Below are 26959 nucleotides of genomic sequence, written 5' to 3' on the forward strand. Positions count from 1 at the left end.
TCCCCAAAATACCCTTACATTATGTGTTATGAGATATGCTATGTTATGTTATGCATGCTAGAGTAGGCTAGGTATTCATATTAGGACTAGAGTGGCCTGATTTGTGATGCCTTAGCCTAAGAGATTTCTGCTGCTATGAGATGCCTTGAGAGCGAGTAGGTAGCAGTTAGGAGCTCATGAGAGGTCTATCGGAGGGTAGCCAATGCATAGTGAGAGTAGAGTGCTTGTGATCCGGGATCCAAGGAGGAGGACTTGGGGTGAATGCTGATGCGGTGTGGTCAGTAGTATAGGGCTCGTACTATTGAAGACACCGGATCAGTGAGCATTCCAAGTAAGAATCCTTTGGATATTGGAGGACGAGTAGGGTTGCGTTATCGAGTGCGAGTATGCTCGATCGAGTCTCTGACACTTATATGTTGTATTTCAGAGGCATCATGGTTGGGACACGACACACACCTGAGAACAGTGGTGTCAGTGACGAGGAGATCCGTCGATTGATTCATGAGGAGGTGGCTGCTGCCATCTGGGCTGAGATTCCAGAGATGTTCGGGGACATCAAGACCACATTGATTGAGACCATTGACGAGCGGTATGCAGCAGTGACTGAGGCTGCGGCTGCTGCAGCTACTGCTGCTGCCAGACCTCAGGGAGGTGACTCGTTGTTGTTTCGGGAGTTCAGCAACACGAAGCCACCAGAGTTCGATGGGACGCAGGACCCGATTGCTGCGATGAGATGGATCTCTGACATCGAGGGATGTTTCTATACGTTTTCTTGTCCAGAGCACTTGAGGGTACGGTTTGCTCTGAACCAGCTCCGCTTAGGAGTGAAGGATTGGTGGAAGTTCGTGAAGGCGAGCTTCACTCTAGCAGAGATTTCTGAGGTGACCTGGGAGAGATTCACCGCCATGTTCAGAGACGAGTATGTTCCCCCGGTGGAGAGGGAACGGTTGATTCAGGAGTTCTTGACCCTCAAGCAGGGTACTGATTCTGTTACAGTTATTACCAGGAAGTTTCATGAGAGGGCGATGTTTTGCCCTGAGCAGGTGTCTTCTGAGCAGGCTCGCATGAGCCGGTATCTGAGTGTTCTGAGGAGAGATATTTGGGAGTTCGTGGCGAACTCGACTTACCGGACATTAACTGAGCTCCAGGAAAATTCCCGGAAGAGGGAGATTGAGTTGGAGACTCAGGCCAGGGAGGAGGCCGAGTCATAGAGGATGGATCGACAGCCGGCTCAGTCTCAGCCGGCAACCAAGCGGGCCAGACCCGCTGATTCGAGATCTGGGAGCGTGAAGGGCCGCACTTGTGGGAAGTGCGACAAGAGTCACGAGGGGTCGTGCCGGGCAGGAGTATGCTACAAGTGCGGAAAGGAGGGGCATATCGCGAGGGATTGCCCCAAGGAATTTTCGGTTTGCTTCCATTGCAACCAGACCGGCCATCGGAAGGCCGAGTGCCCTCAGCTACTTCAGGGATCAGCGCAGGGATCTGCGCCTGCGGCTAGGGCTACCGAGGCTCGGCCAGTGAAGGCCGAGGCACCAAAGGCTCGTGGGAGAGCTTTCCAGTTGACTGCGGAGGAGGTCCGCGCAGCGCCCGATGTTGTGGCTGGTATGTATTATGTATTTATCTTTTATTTGAGTTGAGATATTGTGCTTATATGATGATATGCGTAGGTACTTTTCTTGTGAGTTCTGTGCCTGCTTTGGTATTATTTGACTCGGGTGCGAGTCAGTCATTTGTTTCTTTGGCATTTAGTCAGCACATTAGTATCCATCGAGAGGCGTTGAGTCGACCTCTGCGAGTTTCCATAGCTGACGAGCGAGCGGTGTTAGCTACGGATATGATTCGAGGATGTATACTTGAGATCTTCGGTGTGGAGTTCCCGATAGATCTGGTCCCAATTGCGATGAGGGACGTGTGTGTTATAGTGGGCATGGATTGGTTGAGCCGATTTGGAGCTATCATAGACTACGAGCGTCAGTTGGTGACGATACGAGACCCTAGTGGGGGAGTACTTACGGTGTACGGCGAGGGAACCCGATGTGGGTCAGCGTTTTGTTCGGCTGCCAGGGCGAGGCAGAGTTTGCAGCAGGGCTGCAGCGGATTCGTAGCCTATGTGATGGACACGCAAGTGGCCGCTGGGAGGCCAAGTTCGCTTGATAAGGTTCCGATAGTGTGCGAGTTTCCATATGTTTTTCCCGAGGAATTGCCGGGTGTGCCTCCCGAGAGGCAAGTGGAGTTCCATATCAATTTGGTTCCGGGATCAGCACCTATCGCCAAGGCGCCTTATCGTCTCACGCCACCTGAGATGCAGGAGTTATCCTCACAGCTTCAGGAGCTGCTGGGGAAGGGGTTTGTTAGACCGAGTAGCTCACCTTGGAGAGCGCCGATCCTTTTTGTCAAGAAGAAGGATGGCTCACACCGGATGTGTATTGATTACCTGGAGTTGAACAAGCTGACGGTCAAGAACCGTTATCCGTTACCGAGGATCGACGATCTGTTCGATCAGTTGCAGGGAGCGTCTTGGTTCTCCAAGATAGATTTGAGGTCGGGATATCACCAAATGAGGGTTCGGGATGAAGATATCCAGAAGACAGCGTTCAGGACTCGTTACGGGCATTACGAGTTCGTGGTGATGCCTTTCGGGCTCACCAATGCACCAGCAGCGTTCATAGACCTCATGAACAGGGTATGCAGGCCGATGTTGGATCGTTCGGTGATCGTATTCATTGACGATATCTTGGTGTATTCAAGATCCAGAGAGCAGCATGAAGAGCATTTGAGGGAGAATCTCAGAGTTCTGAGATCGGAGAGGCTTTACGCCAAATTCTCCAAGTGTGACTTTTGGTTACGAGAGGTCCAGTTCCTAGGGCACCTTGTTAACCAGAAGGGGATATTGGTCGATCCGGCAAAGATCGAGGCGGTGATGAGTTGGGAGGTGCCGAGGTCACCTACCGAGATCAGGATTTTCCTTGGGTTGGCTGGTTATTATAGGAGATTTATCAGGGATTTCTCTAAGATCGTCGTGCCACTCACCAAGTTGACCCGGAAGGGGGTTGCTTTTTCATGGGGTCCGGAGCAGCCGACCTCATTTGAGACACTTCGCCAGAGATTGTGCGAAGCTCCGGTGCTCACACTCCCGGAAGGGATGGAGGATTTTGTAGTGTACTGTGATGCATCGATATCAGGGTTGGGAGCGGTACTTATGCAGAGGGGGCATGTCATAACATATGCATCGAGGCAGCTGAAACCTCATGAGTCGAGGTATCCCACCCACGATCTGGAGTTGGGGGCAGTGGTGTTCGCCCTCAAGATCTGGCGTCACTATCTGTACGGGGTTCGGTGTACTATATACACGGACCACAAGAGTTTGAAGTATTTGATGGATCAGCCCAACCTGAATATGCGCCAGAGGAGATGGCTGGATATGGTGAAGGATTACGACTGTGAGATCCTGTACCACCCGTGCAAGGCTAATGTTGTAGCCGATGCCCTAAGCCGTAGGGCGGAGGGTGCCCCGATACGAGATGTTTGCATGAGATTGACAGTGATGACTCCGGTATGGGACACCATTCGAGGGGCCCAAGCGGAGGCCGTGAGACCGGAAAACCGCAAGAGGGAGCGAGTGATCGGGCAGGTATCGGAGTTTGTTATCGATAGTCGAGGACTTATTGTTGGATTAATGTCTAAGTCCATAACTATAATTGGTAAGACTTGACCCGACCCGGCATGGTCCATTTGGGTTGCTTGGCATCATGCATTTGGATAGACTATAATGAGAGAAATAACACTTAAGGTTGGTTAATATATTATAAGTTCTAATATATTAATAAGGTTATTTAATTAGTATTGATCAAGAATTAATTTGGAATTAATTAAGTGATCAAAAGGAGACTAATTAAATATATGGGTTGATTGTGTAAATCCTTCATTCTTATATATGTGGGCTTGTGATCCAAGATTCCTTATGTTGGACTGAGTCCATGGGGTGACCCATGGATACTCCATGGAGGTTAAAATCCATGGAGCATAAGGAATGGGTAAAGTTATGAGTTACATGGTGTAACCCTAATAGCCACCATATAAAAGAATCCCATGGCTCAAGAAATCGTGCACTAATGTGTGAGTGTGAGGGCTAGACGATTTCAAGGAGTGTTCAAGTTTCTCTCAAGTTATTCCAAGTGTATTTGGTGTTGTGTGAACCATTTGAGGTGTCACACTTGGGGCACTAGGCACTCAAGCTTCATGAAGACATTCTACATCACAGAGGTATGTATTCTATCTTGTTATATTTATTATTTTGTATGCTAGATTAGGATAATACCTTGGATGTTCATAATTGTATGTATAATAGAGAAAACATAGATCCAAGGTATTTAGGGTTGCATGTACACTTAGGAGTGTTAGAATGCTCATAACCCAACAGTGGTATCAAAGCCAGGTTTTTTTCTTGTTATACTTGCAAAAGTAGCTGAAAAATCGAGTTGGATGCATATATTCGATTGTTTTGGCTGGAATTGGACTAGGAACATTACCCTAAGATATTTTTGGACTTATAAACTTGTTTTTGATGTGGTAATGTTCATGCTAATCCAATTTCTAAGATAATTGTCATAATTTCAAGATTTGTATTAGTTTGTATGTTCATGCTAATTTCTTGAAGATTGATGATTTGAATTATCTTGTTCTTATGAGGTTCTTAGATTAATAGAAAAGTTGTGTGAAATAGTTGTTTTCGATCCATTTTAATCTAAGAGTTGATTCCAAAGTGTGTTTTTTGTAACTTGTCCTCAACTTATATGAAAAGTCACATTTAAGAATCATAAAACTCATAAAAGTTGGCAAAGGTTACAAAATGAAGAGTCTAGTTCTAATTAAATGGTTTTATGACTCCATAACTTGTCCTCAAGTTATGGAGGTTCAAGAGTCTCTTCATTAAATTAAAAAAAAATGTAACCTTAATTAGTTCCATAAGTTACAATAAAAAAAAGTTATTTTTTTTATTAATTAGTTTAAAGTCTTCCATAACTTGTCCTCAAGTTATGGAACTTGAAGAGTTTTTTTTTTAATTAAAACTACTTTAAACTCATAAGTTATGGAATTAATTAGTTTTGAATAGTTTCGAAACTTGCCCTCAAGTTTTGGAATTTGAAAAGTTTTCACTTATGAATACTTTAATTCCAAGTTAGCCCTTAGAATTTTAAAAGTTAAAATTCAACCCTTATACTTTATAATAGTATAAGTTAATAATATTTATATATATGTATAAGAGTAAAGTCAGTCTTACCGTTAGTAGGCCTCATTCACGAAGCCGGTCTATAAGGGGGGTATAAGGTTACTGCCTATAAAATGGCAGTTTAATGGGTGTCCACTCTCACCCACCGCTTCCTTGACTGGTGGAGGGTCGTTAGCCGAACGGGTAGGACAAGGACTATAATTCTCCTTTCATTAAAAGTATTAATGATAAATACTAAGTAACTAAACTCTTATTAATACCCAATCTTAGTTACTTAGGAAAAATGTGAATTTGGTGCTAACCCATGAAATTACACTTTGCACTTTGCTTAAGTCGTTAGTGGAGCGTGTGTGGTTAACCGGCACACTAACCTGGACTTAACAAGGTAGGCAAAGGGTAACTTAATATTTATCATAGTATCGGTGGAGCGTGTGTGGTTAACCGACACACTGATTAAGGGGTAAATATTAAGGGTACCAAGTATATTTTCATGGTTATTCACACCTTGTTTTGTGATCCTCGGCATCCCAGTCACAAAACCTGAAGGGCACACTCGAGATTGAAACAAACATGTGAACAGTTCAATGAATCTCAAAGATCTAGGACTTTCAAATCCAATTAAAACCTAATAAATTATTTCGTTTTTCATGGTGGAAATTGGTGAATCGTCATTCACCTACCTTCAAATATTTTATAGCTTGGATTACGGCATCCCTCTTCTAAGTTATAAAATAGTTTGTTGGGTCCTAGCCTTAATATTTCATATTGGGTGTCATATTAAGGACTTTAAATCAACTATCTGGAATATCTCCCAAAAAGATGTCTGGTCTAGACATTTATGATCTTCCCAAATCTCTTGAAACAAGCTTTCCTAAATGAAGATGATGTCCCATGGATATCATACTTCTTTCACCTCCTCCAATTATTCTCCCTAACCCACAAGTTCCTAAAAAGTTTAAGGTCACTCAAGCCCTATTGGCAAGGCAAGGTCTAGGTGTGATCACATCTTGGAGATGTAGTCACATATTGACAAGCCGGGAGAGTTGGGTGTCAAAGTCTTGAGAAAGTTGGTGGCTCAACTACTTTCTAAGTCACATAGTGAGTTCTTTTGGGAATCCTATGAAACAGACTAAGACAAGACCCTTAATGATCTTATCTATTTGCTAAGATCAACTTCCTAAAACGCTATGGACATTGACAATGATGACATTGGATATCCAGTAAATCTCTCTCTTCCAAATGGAAAGGGATCGGCCATAGTCAACTCGGTTGACCCAATGGTAAAGAGAGAGGCGAAGTCTGAGATAGTCTCATTATCAAGGGTCCATAGGTAACTATTGCCAAAGGAAGGGGCATTGGTTACGAAGCTGCCAAATTTACCTAAGGATGTTAAAGTCAATAAGTTTGGCTCTACTTCAGGTAAAGTCCATTGTCTAACTCTATTAAGTACATGCTGATTCTGATCGCGAAGATGGATTTCAATCGCATGGTTCGGTGATCAGAATTTTGGGCTATTACTTAAGAGTTATGATATTTATATTGCTTAGGAATAAATAACAACAAGGTTTTCATATGGATTGTAAGGATAAGTTTTTTCCACAAAGTTTTAAAATAAAAGAAAAAGGTTTTGATTTTATTTATTTTAAGTATCCTTACAATGGCATTTGTGAAAAGTTGTTGCTTATAAGATTCCATTAATAGCAATATTGGAAAAATGGATTTGATTCTTTCGGTTGTGGTAGTGTCTAATATTACCAAATAAGGAAAGATTCTCATCACCCAAGGTTCAATTGGACCGAAACTTGGAATCATGCAAGTTGTATAGTATGATGAATGAGAACTTTCAGCTTGGAAAATTAAGACTAATTCCTTATGTGAATAAGGAAAGGACTAAGGGATCGAGTACACATTCTTGTGCACTGGTCAAGTCCACCACAAAAGATCAAGAAGACTATTCGTCATGATTTACTTAAGTTCAGTAAATATGGTTATACTTATAAGTTTAAGTATAAGTCTGTAGCATTGGAGAAGTTTCAATGTGAGACAGAACGAATAAAAAGAATCAAAGTATGGCAGAAAGATAAAAGTTTCTCAAATCTGAAAAGATGGGAGAGTACTTTAGTATCATGTTTATGATCATCTTAATGATTAAGATACCATATCACAATTGGTCCTCTAAAGTCATCTTAGTGCATTCTTATGACTAAGAAGAGGAGTCATGAATTGTTGAAATGGTTAAATCAAAAAGATGAGTCATACTTCGTTCCAAAACAATTCTTAGAGTCATACTCCAAGATTGTAACTTGAGTGACATATCTTAAAGAGGGTTAACACTAGTCAAATGTAAGAGTAAAAGGTTATCTACTCTTGTACATTTGAAATTGGTAAGTTGTGATGTTTTGGATAAAACAGAGACCAACTTAGGCCAATTGTGTAAAGTGTTAGTCTTGATAAAGAATCCGCACTATCTCTTGAATATTTGACAAGGGAGTCTTATATGTCAAGAGGACAGTGGGAGTCTTAAAGCTCTTGAAATTTTCAAGACTTAATCAAGAATAAAACCTAAAGTCCTTCACTAGCACACGACTTGAGGTTTATAACCTATCGTGTTGAAATTTTTGTGCCTATTCAAGTTGGCTTTGCATAGGAGTTCTGAGAGTTCTCAATTGGTTGCACAACTACTTGGAAGCAATGGCAGGCACCTGAGCTGCCAAATGGCAAGAATTTAAGATTGCACAAGTTTAATCAATATGAGTTTGGATTTGTCACTAACCTTGTCTTGTGATTATGGTTTTGACAAAATCACATGGATAAGAACACATACACTATTAAATCCAAGTGTCATAAGGTTTCTCTCCGATTCATGAAAATGATGGTGAGGAAACACTTTCACTAAGTAGATTTTAGCTAGATAGCAATTGTGATATTTGCATTCTCAAAGTCGTTAGTGGAGCGTGTGTGGTTTACCGGCACACTAACATGGACTTGTGAGAAGTGGCAAAGGTCTAAACAATTGAGACTATGATTACGGCATCCCTTTTCATAGTTCTAAAATTGTTTAGACACACAATCTAGTATCAGAAATCTGAACTTTGGTAAAGTTTTATCAAAACAATCTAGTATCAGAAATCTGAACTTTGGTAAGAAAGTCAGCTGATTTCTGAGTACATGTCAAAGCTAGTGGGAGCATAAGTGTTATGCTAATAATCATCATGTTAGTGGGAGCATGATAATTATGACAAAGGTTGCAAGTTAGCAATGTTAATTATAGAAAACAAAAGTTTCAATTCGTGAGGTTGCAGGGGTTGAAAAAGTTGTTTTGCTATAATTAAGGGAAAGGAAATTATACTTCATTTCAATTCTAAAAGCTTACATTGAGATTTTAATTGTATTTAATCAAGGATATATATATATATATGAATTTCATGTTGGAATGGCTCAACATAAGGAAATTCTATATATGGGTCCATTATTTGCGTTCTAAAATTCGATTATGATTACGGCATCCCTTTTCATAATCTGAATTTTGAGAACTTGGCAAATTGAAATGGAAATATTATAGCAAAAGACTGGTTTAGTCTTTATGTGAGACATCATGAATCATGTCCCATATGCTTCGGATATAGGATCGATTACATGTGCTATATTCATCCTTTCTAAAATTTTCCAAATGCCTGGGGCATTATGAAGGGAAAAGGTCTAGAATTGGATATGACTAAAATGATTAAGCAATTGTCGAGGACAATCTAAGGTTTACCAAAGATTGGTTGCTCAAGGACAGTTGGAAGTATAATGTTAATTCTGGAAGGACCATATTGACATAATCTGTAAGGAGGCAACTCTTGTTCAGAAGTGATAGTCAAAATGGAATATGGAAATGTTTCAAAGTTAGAAATTATTCAATCTGTGTAAGATTAGGAAACTTAATGAAAGAAGGATGTTTCCAAGGAGCTGATCTCCTTTGGAATGCTCTGTAATGATTGTTGTCAAGTCTTTCTGACTTCGTGCATAATCATTAAGAGGATCAATGCATATAAGTTTAGAATCTAATAGATTTCAGTAAATGGCATGAATTTGGAATTCTTGCATTTGCAGTAAGGATTTGGGACTGTGAAAAGAGGATCATTGGAGTGATGTTCAATTGATCTATTTTACAAAGTAAAGATCATAGACAAACATAGTATGCATACTTGGTGTATGGCATGACTAGTGTTTAGAAAACATAGTGTACATGCTTGGAGCATGGGACAACTATTGTTTTAAATTCAAGTATAAAGTTGATAAAACCGAAACAATGAATAATGAGTAATCAGTATGGTGATAAATAAAAGTGTTTATTTATATTCATAGGGTTTGATACCATATTTGATTCATTTATTCTTGTGTTTCACTTTGCATGTTTTGACTTCCAGAATAACTAAGTCGCTCTTCCTGAATGATTAAGTTATTCAAACCATCCACAGTCGGTCATATGTTGGAAGTAGATATGAATCAAGAATGTCATGGGTTGGTTTGTAGAGGTCCAAGTTGGTGGACAAAGTGGTGCTACAACACTCATGAGTGCTCATAAGTTCTGAGTATTGGATTCAACCCGCGCTCATTTGAATCACTTCATGGATATTATCACGAGTGATCATGAGACGATAATATCTTATATTCTTCAAACCTAGAGATATGAGTTGTTACTATGAGTTGGTTATACATTGATTGCACGAAAACGCATTGGTAACTCGATGTTATAAAACGTGCCTTTGTGTATGATTCAACAAGTAGTAGAACAAGTCATATGAGTCGAAGTTTATCCATTCCTTTTACCTTTGGGATAAAAGCAATATCTGTGGGCCCCTCGATGATTTAAAGATGATACATGTGAGTGCTTGCCCAAGCCATGACTGATTTGATTTGTTCAATCAGTCAGTCATCATGAATCGGAAATCGGGAAACAACAAATGGACAGAGAGCATGATTGATAATCCATGTCTCAGTTCATATGATATCTAGAATGGAGGAATATATGATCCCTTATCTAATGGACAAGTCATTGATAAAGGTCAGAGTTCATCGACAAGGTCAGAGTTCGACAGAAGCTTTTGAGAGCTACGATTGCTGATCGGTTCCTGAAGTCATACGCAATAATAGTTTTAGACTTATCGAAGTGGGAGACTGTTGGATTAATGTCTAAGTCCATAACTATAATTGGTAAGACTTGACCCGACCCGGCATGGTCCATTTGGGTTGCATGGCATCATGCATTTGGATAGACTATAATGAGAGAAATAACACTTAAGGTTGGTTAATATATTATAAGTTCTAATATATTAATAAGGTTATTTAATTAGTATTGATCAAGAATTAATTTGGAATAAATTAAGTGATCAAAAGGAGACTAATTAAATATATGGGTTGATTGTGTAAATCATTCATTCTTATATATGTGGGCTTGTGATCCAAGATTCCTTATGCTTCAGGCATGTGTAATGGATTTCGGCGGGAGTTGGGACACGTATTTGCCCTTGGCTGAGTTTTCCTATAACAACAGCCATCACTCGAGCATTGGTATGCCACCTTTTGAGCTGTTGTATGGAAGGAGGTGTCGTACCCCCATTTGCTGGGGCGAGGTAGGGCAGCGTGTGATGGGTAGTACGGAGATAGTGCTTCAGACGACAGAGCAGATATGACAGGTCATACAGAGGTTATTGACCGCTCAGAGTCGCCAGAAGAGTTACGCAGATAGGCGACGATCCGAACTCGAGTTCCAAGTCGGTGATTTCGTGCTCCTGAAGGTATCTCCTTGGAAAGGAGTGATTCGATTCAGGAAGAGGGGCAAGCTGGGACCCTGGTATATTGGGCCGTTTAGAGTGATCGCGAGGGTGGGCAAGGTAGCGTATCGCTTGGAGCTACCTGCGGAGTTGGACCAGATTCATGATACCTTCCACGTGTCGCAGCTGAGGAAGTGTATTGCCGATGAGTCGGCAGTGGTACCATTAGAGGATATCCAGGTGGACGCGAGTCTGAATTATGCTGAGAAGCCGATCGCAATCTTGGATCGGAGGATCAAGGTTCTGAGGAACAAGGAAGTGCCCCTGGTTCAGGACCAGTGGCAACATCGGAGAGGGTCCGAGCTGACCTGGGAGCAAGAGTCGGAGATGCGGGAGCAGCATCCGGAGTTGTTCGCGACATGAGACTTCGAGGGCGAAGTCTGGTTCTAGTGGGGGAGAATTGTAACAGCCCGAAATCCAGGTAAGCTTTATGACCCTTCTATTTTGGGAGAGTTGGCAAATTAGTCCCTTAAAGTTGTATGGTGGATTGGTGAGTACGCTGGGCGTACTGAGGTGTACGCCGCGCGTACTCACGCGCTTAAATTGAACGCATACTCGCCCGAGTACGCTGGGCGTACCCAGGGGTTACGCTGGGCGTTGTGAGCCCAGATGCAAACCCTAATTTCTGGCTTGTGCACTATAAAAGCAACATGTAGTCCTTTGCCCTAGCCACCATATCCCCTTGAGTGAGTCCTTAGAGAGCTGAGATCCGTGCTTTAGCTTGTGTGTGTGTTTTGAGCTTGAAGTTATCTTTTCAAGGTGAAGAAGGAGAAGAAGGAGCCATTATTGGAGCTAAAAGTTGAAGAACAAGTGTAGATCTGAGTTCTACAGTGGTTGGAGATCCCTTCTGAGGTAAAAAGCTCAAAGCTTTCCTTGTTCTTCATAAGTTTTGCTTTTTGGACCATTTTTAGGGGTTTTGGTTCAAAGTTGGAGACTTTGTGTGCAAAGAGTCTCCATGAGCTTAGATCTGACCTTTTCTAGTGTATATTGTGTTGAGGATTCATAAAAATCCAGTCTTGGACGTGGATCTTGTGTCATGCATGAGTTATAGTCTCATTATGGAAAGAGGAAAGGTGTTTTGAGAACAAAGTGACCTTTACAGCCATGCAAAGGCTTAAAGGTTTCAACTTTATGGGTTAAGTCATATTAGAGGAGTCAGATCTGAATTTTGGATGCAAGTCTTAACCGATTAAGACCTGAATGAGATGGATAAGGAAACTGGGTATTACGCTGGGCGTAATCCCAGTACGCGCGGCGTAAGGGGCCGCGTACCCCGATTCTATGAAGGCTCCGGGTACGCCCAGCGTACACGTTTGGTACGCGCAGCGTAACCCGGAGGGTTGACTTTTGTTGACTTTTAGGGTTTGGTCAACTTTAGTGTAATTGAGCCAAGTAAGGGGTAAAATGGTCTTTTACCTTCCTGAGAGTGATTAGAGGGAATGGTCTAGCCTTGCGAAATATGTTGATGACGAGTGTTTATTTCATATGATTAGGCGGAGGCTAGGTCTTACTTCACTGAGTCCGAGATTTCCGAGTTACTGAGTTGCACGAGGTGAGTCTTCTCACTATACGTTACCTAGAGTGGTATTATGTGTTGACCATAGGGTCTTATGTGTTATGTATGAGATTATGTGCTATGTGATATATGTATGTTGTATGATTTTATAGACCGGGCCGGAGGGCCCAACGATACAGACCGGGCCGGAGGGTCCAACGAGCTATGACCGGACCAGAGGGTCCAACGAGCTACGAGACTGGAGGGTCCCGCTGAGACACATCGACTGGAGGGTCATGCTATAGCCTCGAGTGGCGTATGTGTTGTATGCGGTATTTTGGGGAACTCACTAAGCATTTATGCTTACAGTTGTTGTGTTATGTGTTTCAGGTACTAGCGAGGACCGTGGGAAGGCGCCGGCGTGACCCGTACACACTAGAGAAGGGATTTGATTTTGTGATCTTGGGATATGTTATGTTTTGATAACTATTGTTGAATACTTTTGAGAATATTTTTATATAAATTTGGTTGTTGAAAAATGAAAATTTTGTTTTGAAAATTATGTTGTTACATTATAAGTTATATTGAGTGTTATTTAACGCTTATATAATAATAATAATAATAATAATAATAATAATAATAATAATAATAATATCCAGACTATTAATTAGTTGCGGTTAACGTTAAAACTAAATGCTAGTGGTATTAATACTAGGTTTTGATCAAGGAAAAATTGTTTTGAGATAACGAAGTGTTGTTCGAATACCAAGTCACCACCTAATCAGGTGAGTGCATAGTTACTTTCAGCTTACACATAGATATGAAGTATTTATATAAATTATGTGTTGTGTGTGCATATTATCTGTATACTTGCTATCTATGCTGGATGAACAATTTTATACATGTTTTAAATTATTTAAACTGTATACGTATTTTATATCTACAAAATGTGTTGGGTAAAACATGGGTAGATGTAATAGTTGTTGTGTGACAAAATAAAATGATGAGAGGCCTCGTTATAGATGTTATTGATGATCCAGTCATCTAGCAGAGTATAGATGACGACCACAGACTATTCTAGACAGTCCCGTGGAACGCTAGCAGGCTTGCAACCTGTAGGTGTTTTGAACTGTGTGTTTACCAGCAGTACTCCATCCCCCACATGGTTGCCTTGTTTGACATGAATTGCTGAGGAACCCCCGAAGCATGTGTTGTCACCCGGATGAAAGTCCTTAGACTAGGTCCCTTGTGTTAGATGTTTTAGGGACGTAAAGTGAGGATAACGGGAATGGATAATCGGTTTTGTTTGGTTTGATAAAGATAATAAACTTATTTATTGTGGGTTGAAAACCCTATGTGCTCACCAGGATCCCAAGCCTGACCCACTCAGTTTCTTGTATTACAGGTAGTGGCGCATGAGCATAGATGTTTGGATGAGAGATAAGGGATTATAGGCCTGTAAATACGAAATAATGTAGTAAGGCTTATGTTGTATTGTTTATGCTTATGATCTGTATCGAACATGACATCCCGAGTCTTTTTAATGAAATACATTTCTATGGAAATGCTTTTGATAAATCTTTATGATATTTTGTTTTGGGACAAATTCCGCAACACTTTTATTTAAAATGTTACTCTGATTTTTAAACAAAGCATAAACAAAATCGGTCTTTTCTGGCCGTGAAAATGGGGATGTCATATATACAAACCTCAACCGGTTCCCCCAAATATTCTATCATGGTCAAGAACATATCCTTGTCCACTCTACCGGATTAGGGTATCCATGAACAATATACACATAAAACAAGAAATGCCTACATAATAGGAGAGTTAGTGTAACTCATATCCTTGAACTTAAAACTTATCTGGCAGGATATTAATGGATCTTTTCCTTTCCAATAACTTACACAATAATTATAATATTATTTAGCATGTGCTTTGATGTATTACTATTATAAAGCTTATGTACACATTTCATTGTTTTCTTTTTGATTGTAGTGTTCTGTTCGGGATTTTTTTCTTACCTTTAATGTAAAACTTAGGTTCTGAAAAACTTATATTCATATATTACCCTCTCTTAAATTTCTATGAATATAAGGATCTCGTTTTAACGATTTTTGGTTGATTTTTTTATTAATTTTACAAGTTAACAACTTTGAGCTGTTACTTTTTGGACCCACTTGTAAATGTGGTAGCTTTTACTCTAGTAATATTAAAAGTTAAATTTTAGGAAAACTTCATGGTATACTAGACATTATACCCTAACCATAGCCTATGAATTTTCATGAATTGGAGTTTTGTAGAATTAATTATGCATCTCACAAGTTGATGTATAATTTCAGTCGTTTACCGGATCACTCTACATTCATTTAATAAACTATAAAAATATACCTGGAATTAAATCAATCCCTTTATATCGAAGAAACTAAATATCCATATCTAACTATAGTTTTTTGAATTTAAGAATTTGTACTCATAATGAATTTATTATGATTTTTAAAAGACAATGCATGAAATATGTGACAACACAAACTAGTCTGAGAAGATTAACCATTTTACCTCTCAAGGATTTAGAATTTGTAAAGGTGATTCAAAGTTTGAAGAAACTAGACTCAAAACACAAACTTTGTACACCAATATCGACTAAAAATGATGCTCAGTGAGTTTTCTATGATTTTTTACAAGGCAGAGGTACAACAGTGCATTTTTCAGAAAGATAAAATTAGGGTTAGGGTTCAATCCACTCAGCCCATTAAGTACCAAATTTATTTAAGACCTTCCATGTATGTAGCACATCAGCCATATGTCCTATAATACTTTTCAAATCAATGAGGAAGAGATCATACCTAGGTTATTAAGATTGAAAGCTTCATACAAGTCTTCAGCCTAAACGATTTTGACAGCAACCCTAAAACTTATGCCATGATCGACGATATATAAATCGAGCTCCATACCTTGGAATTTAAATTCTAATGGTCAAAACTTCAATATATGTCTTGGGAAGTCACAATCCAAATTTCTCGATGGTCCGAAGGATTAATATTCGATGGTCGTTCAAACACTGTTGTAAGGTCTTCAAAAACAAGAATTCCATAGTAAAATGGTTACTAGGGTTAAATTGTGTTTAAGGGTCCTTAAGTGGCTGCTCAAATTCGGCGCTAAGGCCCCAAATTAAACCGAAAACCTTTTCCACTAAATATGTAACATCCCAAATTTTCAAGCCAAAATTTTTTGTTTTAAAGTAAGTACATATGAAATCGTTTGTCAAAACATTGCCCATATTATAATAATTCATAAAACCATCAAGGCGTGTCTCAAACATATCTTCGTATAATAATAAAATCAGAGTACAATCCCATAGATCTCAAAATGCGGAATCTTGTGTGCATGTGATGTGCAGCTACCGTGCCGGCTCATTCCCCTTCGCTGAAGAGGTACCTGAAACAAAACTGAAAACTGTAAGCACGAAACTTAGTGAGTTCCCCCATCATACCACATACCATACGTAACACATACTGTCAGGCATACCGGGGTGTCTGACCTACCCCATGCCAAGCATATCTGGGTGCCCGACCTACCCTGCTGAGCATATCGGGGTGCTCAACCTACCCCTGTCAGACATACCGGGGTGTCCGACCTACCCCTCGGTACTAACAACCGAACTTGGGGACTATTCCCCTCTTACTACTACGACCACATAAAACATATCAAACTAGCACATAAACATCTCAGGTAGTAGCACACCTAGATGAATATCACAAAGACAATCATCTAATATACAACTCCTACTGGTGGGCCGAAATTGTGGCCGTAGACCCAACCCTCTAAGGCCCAAAAGGCCAAATGAATCCACTTTCCATGCGTACGCGCAGCATACCTGGCACGTATTCCCGGCGTACGCTGGCCTTGACCGCATACAGGAAGTTGACCCAGTACGTGCGGCGTACCAGGGAGTATACCCAGCGTACTGGCCAGCTTCCTTGGGACTTCATTCATGACTTAATCCATTAAGCCTTTACGTCCAAAATGTAGATCCAGGTCCTTTGAGACCTCCTAAACCATAAAGTCACGGACTTTATGTGCTTGCATGCATGGTTGGGGTCAAACATGGTTTTGGGTTCTTTTAACAAACTTTAAAACCCACTAACACTTGCATGGTTGTGGCTTAACCACCAAAGTCCGATTTTTATGACTCTTAGTGCCTCTAAGAGTCCAAAAGGACAGCAATTATGGTCTGAAATCATTAAGATGCAAGAAGCCTCAACAATGGAGTCCAAAAGTAACCTTAAACACCCCCCCCATTAACAATCTAAGAATATAATGGCAAAGTTTGGAACTTGATACCTCAAATGGGCCAGAAATGGTGCTAATCTTCTGGATCTACAAGCTCTTGGTGGATCATTGCTCCTTCTTCAAGTTCCTTTCTCTTCCAAAGCACCACAATTACACCAAAGTGCACTCAAATGGCCTCCAAATAACAAAGACACACCAAAGTGGGTTAGGGTTTTCGTGGTGACTGCTTAAGGGTGTTAGGGAGGCTGGTCCAAGGGCATAATGTCCTTTATAAAGGGATCATACCCTAAAAGTTAGGGTTTTAGGTTCTGCTCGCATACGTTGCGAGTACTCTTTGGTACGCTGGGCGTACGTGTATGGCCTCCGCGTTTTAATCCCTTGAGTACGCTGGGCGTACATGGGAGAGTACGCCCCGCGTACGTGCATTTTCAGCCCAAAACATACAAGGCCCAAGGTGTCACAACTAGCATTTTAGCTAGGAAATTCTATTCTCGTGTAATCATTCAACTATTGTAAAACATATACTATAAGTAAATATCACTCAGATCTCATTTAAATTCACCTTCATGTTCATCAAAGAGTCTGAAAACCCTAGGAATCCTTGTTTAAGTCTATATTGGACTATGATTTCTTTATTGGGCCTAATGGACCAATAAGTATTCAATTCAACTATTTTGGGCTTGGAAAACCCTATTTGGATTCTAAATGGACCCAATTCACAATTCTATAACATTTTGGACCATTTGGGCCTAGAATGATTCATTCAAACCCTAATGGGCCTTATTAGGCCATAGCTAATCCAATTAAACCTAGTAAGCCATAAATCTATTCTTTTATGTCATTTTGGGCTGTGAATTACCCTAAGGGCCCAATGGGCCGAAAACTTCTTTATGGGTCATGATTTTGAGTAAGGATCAAGATTGGGCCAAAATGATCCATCTTCTCCTTCTTAATGTAATTCTCGGCCCACGTGTTAAAAAAAAGAAGAGAACTAATGAGCAATAGACACATCACATTTGCATGATGGACTTCCATGCAAATTAACCATTAAGTAATCTTCAAATCTCATACATCTAGGTAACCATCACATCCTCTCTCCCCCTCCCTTCTTATCTTCGACCGAGACACCACCACCCCACCTCTATCCTCTCATTTCAAGCCACTTCAAAATACTCTCTAGAAACTCATCCTTTTCCCTCAAAATTTCGAGATTTCTAAGTGCTTCAAGAGGAATCCTTCACAAAAATCATCAATCCTTGGTAAGTTACTACACCTCTAATTATGCAACTTCATTCTCATGAGTAGATCACTCATTCTAAGTAAGTTTTTGGTGATCTTACTCCTAGAAACCTTCTTAAGTTCGAGATCCACTCAAGAAAGCTTGCTAGGACCAAAAATCTCTTCATCTCTTCTTCAAAACCGAAACATCAAAGCAAAGGTGAGTTCATACCCCATTGTTTTCGGTTTTTACATGATTTTTGGGGGAGAATACAAGTAAAATGTGTAGATCTATGTGTATATGCATGAATATGTGTGTTTTTCATGACTTATTTGTTGATTATGTGTTATTTACTTCATAAATCTAAAAATATGTTAAGAAAATTAAGTTTATCACTTGGATCTACATGAAAACCTTGAGACAAGTATGTGTTTTCACATATATAATACATGTAAACTAGTAGACCTGGGATTTATACACTTAAAATAGCAAAAAGGAGTGTTGTGTTCAAAGATCTATCAACTAGACTCATAAATCAGCCCTTGACAGAAAAGTTTTGGTCCAATCTCGGACTGTTTTGATCAACTTAATGATAATATTTTTCAAAACTGTTTTACATGCAAAACGTTCAGGTTTATACCTTTAAAATGACTACTCTCACGTTTTCATACGATTTTTCTACAAGTTTTGGCGAATTTTACAAAACTGCCTATCATGTTTGAAATAATTTCGGACCAGCCTGTGAAAGTGAGCAATTTCACACTTGTTAGAGGCCATTAAAAATTATGAGAAAAATTGTGAATAAAGTAGACAAAATTTCCAAACTTCCAGAATTTACGGATCCAAATTTAATTTTACGATGATTTTTCTACAAATTTCCTAACAACTAGGTCAGAAAAGCCAAGAACCAAAAAAAATGTAACTTTTATAAAAATTGGGTCGAAAGTGCCAATTTGACAAACAAAGGGCTGAAAATGCCATTTTCTGTAAAACTGGGCCTTAAATGTCAAAACATATATTTTTGGACTAAATCCGTGAATTTCTAGACATTTGGGACAAAATTACAAATTTTTATAAATCATGGACTAAAGTGTCATTTTACAAAACTTTGGGCCTTAATTGAAAATTTTGAAACTTATCGACCAAGAACGTCGTTTTCTCAAAAGAGGACTTTTTATATTCAATTCAGTAAATCTCGAACTAAAACAAATAAAGAAATAATAACAAATGGACGTAATACAACGATAACAAATTTATTGGGCCTAACATTCACATTACGTGGCCAATGGGCCCTAAGGGCCCATTCAAGTGTATGTTGAGCCCAATATTTTCCATGACATGTTTATTGGGCCCTGCGACCCATTTACATGTTAATTTGGGCCCGAGTTATGGGTCACATGTTTGTTGGGCCTTTGTGGTCCACTTACATGCCTATTGGGCCCAAATTACCCTCTTACATGTTATTGGGCCTTTGTGATCCATTTACATGCTAACTGGGCTTGGACAAAAATTCACATGCTTAGTAGATCGTAACTATATCTTTACTTAATTATTGAACTTCGTATACTTATATATGTACCTTTGGATTTGATAACATACAACATACACGTAAACATTAAACATGGTATTAGAGGTTGAGATTCTAGTGAGACTTGTCGGTTGGCACCTTTGAGTGTACAATCGTAGCCTGTAGTTAGGGTGACCCCCCATGCCTTAGCTGTTCGCTACATCTAGACTAGGCCAGTCTAGGGCGAAAAACCTTACCTATATCAAAACCGACGCCTGAAAACGTCAAGACGGGCGAATTAGTCATTATCAAGCATGGTTGTAATGGCTCACTTAGAGACTAACTTCATCAAGGATTTCGGTATATTTATACAAATCTAGACGATACTAAAAACATACATACATCGATACACGGTCTTGGAAATTTTATGATTACGATACTTTTATATGCAGAAAATATCGGATTTTCTGGGATAAATACATTTATACATCACCTTCCACTTACAACAGAAAATACAGTGTTTCTATCTGGATTACATTTTTGTTATTTATACATTTCAAAAGCAGTAAACACACATGCATTAATACTTGATTTGACACATCATTTTCAAACCACTTTATAGAAAATATCGGATTTTCTGGTGCTTTACGAACTATACAAAACTTTTCAATCAAACATGCTTATTTACTCACCAACATAATATATGTTGACGTTTTCAAAATAACTTGTATTCTCAGGGACTCGTTAGGCAGAAGAATCATCAAGAATATGGGATTGTGTTTTGTGTACTGTTAAACATCATTCAGCGAATGTTTTGGTCATGTAACTTATAAGATTATACTTGATGTAAACAATGGCAGTTGTATGAAATTATGCATGGTGGTGATGATGTTATGTTTCATTTATATTCACTGTAATGATAATTCAATTGTTAGTCACACGAGCCCCCGGACGTTTCCGCCGTCTGGTTCGAGGGCGTGACAGATTGGTATCAGAGCATTGTTTATAGTGAACTAGAATATCTAATTATACATGATATGCAACTATAAATACAATGAGACTAAACTACTATGAACATAATAATTAAAATACATACTTATGTGTGCATTTTAGAGTAATAACACAACAAGAACAGTAAAAGTCTTTGGAGGATTTGAACATCGCGATTAAACCCGGCCAATTATGTAGTCGTATTGGGGGGTGAATGTAACCTGATCAACTACATTCATTCAAAATACGACCAGCATGTGTTCGGGAGTAATCGTGATGGACAATGAATCAAAAACTTACCATTTAATTATCCAAAGAGCTTGTAGAGCCAAACCTAAACAAAATTAAAATACTATAGGAGTATTTGGTGTGCTATTTGTTTCTAGTATTTATACCCCTTCGTGCAATACACTATGGACGGGCATCATTAGCCAGGAGACCCCTATTTCCCTAGTCAGGGGAATACAGGGTGGCTTGACCCAGAAGAAGACTCAAAGGAAGAACCAGAGGAGGAACATGAAGTAGAACTTACGGATGAACCCACCGAGCCAGTAGTAAACCTCGAAGAGGAAGAGCTCGAGGGCAATGACGATGATGACTCGGATGCAGAATCCAAAGTCATCAATATTCCATATATGGACAGAGTACCGGCTTATCGTAAGGGCCCCGATGGCCCCACGCCCCATGGGCATACAGTGTTAGGGGATGGAGTTGTCAGCAGAGGATATGACCGCCCTATGGTATAAAATGAGGTCTTTTCGATCTTAGCCATAGAGGACCAATTGATCGGGCCCTCCCAGGCATGGCCCGGCACACCTAAGACAGTGGCAACCGAGCTCAGAACACCCCCAATCAAATGGACCAAATGCGGACTACTACGGAAAGAGTTGAGAGACAAACACAGGGAGTGATCGGGGACTCCAAGCAAGACAGTTAGTTGGGAGGTACGACTACGAGATGTCGAGCGACAAGTAGCTCATCTCCGGGGAACATCCACTTCATCAGTACCACCACCAGACACTTTCCGCCATGATTAGGATCAGCTTTTCCCCCACTACTATCCGTTATGACTCTCTTTCGTGTACTAAGATGGCACTCACTAATGAAACAACTATTTGTTCTTCTTATTTCGTGTTATTTCATAAATTCACTGGTATGCACAACCGAACCCCCGAAACCGCTAGATACTCAAGGATCTCGAAACCAAAACAACCCATATACTCTAAGGATAGACGTAACGATCGTGCCAAATCTGCGATTACCTACTACCATAAATACATCATAGGGATGTAGATGGAAACAATGAGAATCGTACGACAATACGCGAAATTTATAGAGTACAACCAGGAATGACGATCATTTTTTACGATCTGACTTATCAACATGCAACAGGAAAATGTCATTCCAAAGAAATAACAAGCACACCCGCGAGACACCGCTCCTGCAGATGGACTCTGCTACATTCTAAGCTGCTGTAACAGCGGCAGTAACCGCTGATATGGCACAACTCAACGCAAACAACACCAATAGGGGTGGGAATAACATCGACAACTCCAGCCGAAGGAACGAGCACAGACACCAACAAGTGACACCTTATCAAAGCGCTCCAAACCCCAAGCTTAAGAGCAGGAAGCGAAAGTCAGGAAGTAAGAGAAAGGGACAACCAACTCAAGGGTTCTCGAAGAAGCAAGATGTTGTTGCTATTCATGCGTCCATGATCCCTACTACATACACATCATCGAGACCATATGCTGGAAGCCTTCCAAAATGCAACCAGTGCAATTTCCATCACAAGGGAGCCTACCGGGAGCCGTATTGTAAAAGATGCAACCAAAAGAGTCACACCACCAAATACTGTAGAACTTAGCCACAACAGAATCAGCAGCCAAACAACAACAACAATCACAACAAAAGTAACAACAACATCAATGTTGGGGCCAGTCACACCTGCTATGGGAGTGGAGGAACCGGCCACTTCCGACACAATTGCCCCAAGGCTAACAATCAAGGGGCAGGAGGATCAGGAAGGGTCCTAACCCTAGGTCAAGGCGAAGCAATTCAAGACCCGACGGTTGTTACTGGTACGTTCCCACTTAACAACTCTTTCCCCTCGCATCTTACTCGATAGTGGAGCTGAGTGAAGCTTCGTTAGTAACAAATTCGAGCACGTACTAAAACAACAATCCCAGAAGCTAAACGAAGCCTTCACGGTAGAGATGATATTTTTGTAGAGTACACCTTAACACTAAACAAACATTCACTTCAAATAGATTTAATGCCAGTAAATATTAGGGGCTTTGATGTGATAACCGGCATGGTTGGGTTAAGCCCCCACCATGCTGATACTATGTGTCACGAGAAGGCCGTTTTTCCTTCTCCTCCCCAATCACGAAACCCTAATAATCTATAGTGATAAACCTGGCGCCAATTTTCGTCTCATTTAGTGCATCAAGGCACAGAAGTGCCTGCACAAGAAGAAATATGTACTCCTCGCTCACGTGGTGATGAGGCCAAGGTAGAAGTAAATACCAAAAACATCCCAGTGGCATGTGAATTTCTGGATGTATTTCCTGAAGACCTTCCGGGAATACCCCAGAGAGACAGGTCGAATTTCGAATCGACCTCATACCGAGAACCACATAAATTGCCAATTCATCCTACAGGGTAGCTCCTGCCGAAATTCAGGAGTTATCCAGTAAATTGAGAAGAATTGTTGCGCAAAGGATTCATCGGACCAAGCTTCTCACCCTGGGGAGCTCCGGTCTTGTTCATCAAGAAGACGAATCCTTTAGAATGTGCATCAATTTTAGGGAATTGAATAAGCTCGCTATCAAAAACCGATACCCACTTCCTCGGATTGACGACCTATTTGAACAGCTTCAAGGAGCTACTTGCTTCTCCAAAATAGATCTAAGACCCGTTTACCATCAGATCCGAGTCCGAGAAGAGGACATTCCAAAAAAAAAACTGCTTTCCGAATTCGTCATGACCATTTCAAATTGGTTGTGATACCCTTCGGTCTAACGAATGCTCCCACGGTATTCATGAACCCTACGAACCGAGTTTTCCCAACCATTCCTAGTCAGCCTTTTCATTATTTTCATCAATAACATACTCGTCTGCTCACGAAGCGAGAACAAAACACTATCAACATCTACGACCAGCCTTGAAAGCATCAAAGCCGGAGAATATCGCGAAGAAAGCACTGCATGGATGGATAAAACTCTCGAAGTCAAAAGACGAAGCTGGTCGTTATAAGAGTTGAGTTGGGCGTTATCTGGGCGATCTTCGATAGGTTAACCCAATCTGCCCATTTTCTGCTAATACAAAAATCAAACAAGACAGAAAGATTAGCTTGGATCTATATCAAGGAGATCGTGAGACTCCATGAAATATCAGTATCTACTATCTCGGATTGGGATAACGGAATTACTTCAAGACATTGACAGTCACTTCATAGGGCTATGGGAACATAGCTAGACATGAGCGTTGCTTACCACCCTCAAACCGATAGCCAAATCGAACTGACCATTCAACCACTCGAAGTCATGCCCCGAGCCTGGGTGTTGAATTCAACAAGTCATGGGATACCCAATTGCCCTTGATTGAATTCTCATACAATATCAGCTATCGCACAAGCATCAAGGTTGCTCCTTTCGAGACTCTTTATGGTCGAAAATACAGATCACTCGCCAGTACTCTAACGGGACCAGAAACCATTCGCAAAACGACAGAGAAGATAATCCAAATCAGAATTCGACTTCGAGCATCACGAGATAGACAGTAGAGTTGTGCTGACAAATGATGAAAACCTCTGGAAATCCAAATCGGAGGTTGGGTGCTATTGAAAGTGTTTCCCTGGAAAGGAATGATGCACGTTAGGAAACAGGGAAAACTGAACCCGCGATACATTGGACCGATCGAGATTCTTGCCTGGATTGGTTTAATGGCTTATATGCTGCAGCTACCTGCCGAACTCAGCAACGTGCACCCCGTGTTCCGCGACTCGAATCTGAAAAGGTGCCTATCAGATGAGACTCCTATTATTCCCTTTGGAAGAGATCGAGATAAACAAGAATCTTCGGTTCGTCGAAGAACCGATCGAAGTTATGGACAGGGAAGTGAAGCGTACTAAACAAAGTCACAATTCCGATTGTGAAGATTCGGTGAAACGCTAAGCGTGGACCGGAATTCACATGGGAACGCAAGGACCAGATGAAGCAAAAGTGCCCTCACCTATTCTCTCATTCATGATCCTATCTTTCGAAAGAATTTCGGGACGAAATTCCCTTTAACGGGGGGATGATGTCACAACTAGCATTTTAGCTAGGAAAGCTTCCGAACAACTTACTCGCACTACAGACTCCGATTTCCCAATTATCTCAGGTCCTCCCAGACCCGACCACTACACCCCCTTTAACATATCTCCTACTCGCGAGGCACCCTTGCCAACACTCCAAGCTGACCATCGGCCTTTTCTTCTTGAGGACAACACATAATAGCCAGGTATCACCCGATGATACTAATCCTTCCTGTCAGGAACACACTTCCGTGACTTGCAACTACTAGGTACCACCATGACTCACTGGGTCCTCCCATAATGTCAAACTACCCTTCCCTTTCCAAACTAGAGATAGCCCGAGTAACTCGCAATGTTGGGACCCAATCCATCCTCTTCTTGAATCCATTCTCTCTCGTGCTGACAGGATACTGCATCCTTCAGCTTCTAGAAATTCCCATGAATTAACCAGTTATATCTCATAACCACTCGCACCTGACCCAATCAGCCTCGGGCTGGAATACCAGGCACACCTATAACGGGTCCAGTCATCCCTAGGATGGTATACCCACGCATTCCCACGCATGTTTGGCCCAATCAACCCTCGGGTTGGAATACCAAACACACCGGGTCCAATCAATCATAGGGTCCGGTCATCCTCATGATGGAATACCCTAGATTGGAATACCACTACTCACATAACCCATGCCTACAACCATACTTGAAGCCCAAGGATCCAACCTTGCAGCTCCCTCTATCTACTCTGACTCGACACAACCGAGTACAACTTACCCAAATCTCAACAATACGTTTACCTCAAACCCGCTACAACAGGGAATATAACTATCACGATTTCTACGCCTACGACCTATGACTGGAATACCCTTTTATGGTTCTCAGCATAAGTCTGGATTGCTTCTGAGCCCACATCATGAGTCTGGTATGCCCTTCCCGGCCCTCAGCTCATGACTGGAATGCTCCCGATGACCGATCGACAATACTGTCGTCACTTCCGTTTCCCAACACTTCGACCCTACAGATATCCACTTTCCTCCGCCACTCGAAGGGCCTAATCGACGCTCCCCTCATCAACGCACAACATACGATGCGAAAATTACTACCACACACGAATCACAATGGCTCAAATCAACAACAACATACCTACCACTACCGGCCAACCAGCACGACCCTCATACATAACCCATACCGCTTCCTTCGGGTTAGCATACCAACATGTCTAATCAATCCAACTATCGAGTCGAAAACTCTCAGGGTTTGTTGGCCTAACGCCTCAAACCTACTGCTCCCTTCGAGCCTCCGTGCCTACGACTTACAGTCGGCCCGCACCAGGTATCTTGACCTACTGCGTAGAGCAGGACCGCCTCAACCCCATTCGAATGCCATAACCGGTCAAGAAAAGATATAACCCGGTTCCCAAAACCTGAATGACAGGATATTCTAATCCCAGACCTTCCCAAAACTGAATAATACCCATTCGGATCCACTCTCAGTCCCCAACTGGAGCATTACCCGATCCAAGAAGATGAAACCTCGGAGATACTCCGAACTGATGGGATCGCCAAGATCCTTTGAACTCCGTCCGACCTCTAATAACAATTTCCAATCAGCCAAAATACACTGGAGTCTCCAGTATACCGGACCGCCTCATTGCACCACTTCCCGTAACCGACATCCAAATTGCGTCAGGCGACATCCTTCCAAACCACGCCCCATCCGAGAATTTCCAATTCTTCCCCACTTAGAGAACTAACTACTGTCTACCGGCGGCGAAACTGGTATGCGACTCAATCGTCCCAATCCGAGACAACGAACTTCAAGGGATTCGAGTTCCCGCTGGTGATTCTGAATCTCTGAATCATGACCCTCCTCTCTCTTGAATGCGTCACCAGATACTACCCCTCTATAATTTCTCAATAATAACTTCTCACTATCATCTACTATGCTCTAATAACTTATGCAGGAAACAAACAACTCACAATAACATGAACAAGATATAGAAGAAAAGACATACCAGTTGTCACCTCTGGCGTTGTCCCGATCTCCTCGGCCACAAGCTGATAAGCACGTCGTGGAGCCTTCGGAGGCTCCGCTCGACCCTGACCCCCG

The sequence above is a fragment of the Lactuca virosa genome, chromosome 9 (assembly GCF_052849685.1).
Source record: "Lactuca virosa cultivar CGN04683 chromosome 9, Lactuca_virosa_CGN04683_v6, whole genome shotgun sequence".
In the NCBI taxonomy this organism is placed as follows: Eukaryota; Viridiplantae; Streptophyta; class Magnoliopsida; order Asterales; family Asteraceae; genus Lactuca; species Lactuca virosa.